Below are 3,758 nucleotides of genomic sequence, written 5' to 3'. Positions count from 1 at the left end.
ACTCTCAGTATACCATTCATGGAGGTGAACCATCCGTCGTCATCCAAGGATGCTTACCATGTTGCCCTTCCTGTCGTCACTCGGGTCTCCAAACTGAATACCATTCATGGAATTGAACAATCCATCGTCATCCAAGGATGTTTACCATGTTGCCCTTCCTGTCGTCACTCGGGTCTCGGAAAACTGAAACATATAGTCTCCAACAACGGCCACGTTTCGTGGTTACCATTTGCGAGAGAAGAAAATATATCATTACTGTAATGGCAATATATATATGAAGTGCTTATTTTAACACGTCAATCAACATGGCCGACTTTCCCTTCTATTTGATAAGTCGAAAGTTAGATATTTCTGATTTCTATGGTGATTGATTTAGGCTTTGTCGCACTGTCGCATGGGTGACAATGCGACATTGGAACAATGAGCCATGCGACAAACACACTGTCGCATGGCACATTATCGCACTGTCGCATGGCACATTTGCGTACAAATTGATGAAAATGCATTAACCTGGCAGATATACCGGGTGTTGTCACAGTGAGAGTATACTTACCTAAAATGCACTTGGTAGTTTTTCAAGACACTCATTATACCGTTCCTGCAGGAGCACCATCCGACGTCAACCAATGATGCTTACCATTGTTATTTCTTTATTCCTGTCGTCACTCTCACAGGGCTCCGTCTACAGTATAAACCATTAATGGAGGTTGAACCATCCGTCGTCATCCAAGGATTTTTACCATGTTGCCCTTCCTGTCGTCACTCGGGTCTCGGAAAACTGAAACATATAGTCTCCAACAACGGCCACGTTTCGTGGTTACCATTTGCGTGGGAAGAAAAAATATATATATATCAGTACTGTAATGGCAAATATATATTTGAAGTGCTTATTTCGAAACGTCAATCATCAATATGTCCGACTTTCCCTTGCATTTGATAAGTCGAAAAGTTAGATATTTCTGATTTCTTAATGGTGATTGATTTAGGCTTTATGTCACAGCTGAGCTTTCGCATGGGCGACAATGCGACATTGAAACAATGAGCCATGCGACAAACACACTGTCGCATGGCACATTATCGCAATGTCGCATGTCACATTTGCGTACAAATTGATGAAAATACATTAACCTGGCAGATATACCGGGTGTTTGTCACAGTGAGAGTATATACTTACCACCTAAATGTACTTGGTAGTTTTTTTTCAAGACTCTCAGTATACCATTCATGCAGGTGAACCATCCGTCGTCATCCAAGGATGCTTACCATGTTGCCCTTCCTGTCGTCACTCGGGTCTCCAGTATACCATTCATGGAATTGAACAATCCGTCGTCATCCAAGGATGCTTACCATGTTGCCCTTCCTGTCGTCACTCGGGTCTCGGAAAACTGAAACATATAGTCTCCAACAACGGCCACGTTTCGTGGTTACCATTTGCGAGAGAAGAAAAATATATCATTACTGTAATGGCAAATATATATTATGAAGTGCTTATTTTAAAACGTCAATCAATATGGCCGACGACTTTCCCTTCATTTGATAAGTCGAAAAGTTAGATATTTCTGATTTCTATGGTGATTGATTTAGGCTTTGTCGCACTGTCGCATGGGCGACAATGCGACATTGAAACAATGAGCCATGCGACAAACACAATGTCGCATGGCACATTATCGCACTGTCGCATGGCACATTTGCGTACAAATTGATGAAAATGCATTAACCTGGCAGATATACCGGGTGTTGTCACAGTGAGAGTATACTTACCTAAATGCACTTGGTAGTTTTTCAAGACTCTCAGTATACCATTCATGGAGGTGAACCATCCGTCGTCATCCAAGGATGCTTACCATGTTGCCCTTTTCCTGTCGTCACATCGGGTCTCTATCTCGGAAAACTGAAACATTATGGTTAAGGTGAAATATAAGGGCCCATTCGTCATCCAATCAATTTACCAAATGTTGATTCCTGAGAGACACCCGGGTAGCTGTTTTCAGCTTGCTGTTCAAGTGTAAAAAAAAATGATCAATATCAATTTCAATTACAGCGATACCGCTTATTATTTAGCAAAACTTTAATGTAAATAGTTCGGATCCCTTTGATCTCCTGCACAGCTCGGCGACGATCAGTTTGCATTTGTTTTTGATTGGCTGACCAATGAATGTCAATCATCTAGGACCATTGTATAGATAGCAAGATATTACCAATGATATTTAAATGCCATCATTTAGGACATTCACTTCTTTTCATCTGTCGCTAAATCAAAAAATGCATTAATGGATTATCAATTGGTGAAAGTATTTTAACACAATTGAGAAATATGAACATTTTTCAAATGCAAAATTCATGTGTTGTCGCAATGCATGCTACATTTGACAATTACAAAATGATCCATGCAAAAAATAATGTCTGCATATCACATTATCGCATTAATGTCGCATATTTATAAAAACATGAAATAAAAATTGTTACCAATAATGAAAACCATCCTGGCAGATTTTACCGGGTGTTGTCACAGTGAGAGTATACTTACCTAAATGCACACTGGTAGTTTTTCACGACTCAGTCATACCATTCATGGAGGTGAACCATCCGTCGTCATCCAAGGATGATTTACCATGTTGCCTTTCCTGTCGTCACTCTCGGGTCTCGGAAAACTGAAACTATTCACAAGGGCCACGTTTCGTGTTACCATTTGCGAAAAATCGAAAAAAATTTAGCATTTAATTACTGTAATGTCGCAAATTATGAATGAATTTGTTCTTAAAAATGCATGTCAAAATGATGCTTGACATATGAAAGTTAAATTCATCAAGTCATTTCAAAAGATATTTTATTAAATTCTTATGATTGAATTAACTGTTAATATAAAATGTTACATAGGATTAAAATATTTGAACAAAGTTAACATGATGTGCAAAACCCATTCATGGCACATTTTTACATGAAAAATGACAATACCTTGATTATGTCAATTTGATTATCTTACCATTAAATGCTTGGTAGTTTCATTAATTGATTAAAATTAATTTCATGGAAATATTATTAAACAAAATGTCATCAAATGATGTCATTACAAATTTGAAAACTTACACTATTGATTTTGAAAATAACTTGTATGACATTCATGGACTATTCCATCATAAGGTTACCTATGCCCACTTTTATGGCACAAAAAAAACATCAAAAAATTGAAAAACAAAATACAATAAATACTGTGTACTTACCATATGGTATAATGATATAAGTATTTCACAAATACAGTATCATTATGGAGGTCGAAATCCGTCGATGTCATCAACCATTTAAATTTGCCCTTTTCCATTTTAATGATCGAAAAATTATTTTGTTTTCAGCATTTCAAACCACCATGTCGATAACTTTCGCTTAAATAATCATTACATACAATTATAATTGAAAATGTATCGCAATTCAAAAAATGCACTGGTATACGAAAATACAATTTAATTAACCATTCAAATTCCAGGTTTCATTATCTGACCAATCATGATATATCCAAATGGATTGTTGCCATTTGCTTTTCACTTCGTTACATGGTTATTATCATTGAAAAATGAAAATAATTCATTATTAAATCAAAAAACCAAAATGGACAAAAATTTGTAAATCTTACAAAATTAATGAAGGATAAAAATCACATTTAAATGAAACTTATGTTTTCAAAACATTGTCGAGAACAAAATTCGACATTTTAGCTGTTTTAATTTGAAAATAAGTGTATAATGATCAAATAAATTTCGAAT

Source organism: Argopecten irradians, chromosome 12, assembly GCF_041381155.1.
Source record: "Argopecten irradians isolate NY chromosome 12, Ai_NY, whole genome shotgun sequence".
In the NCBI taxonomy this organism is placed as follows: domain Eukaryota; kingdom Metazoa; phylum Mollusca; class Bivalvia; order Pectinida; family Pectinidae; genus Argopecten; species Argopecten irradians.
Note: the sequence above shows the minus strand (reverse complement) of the source record.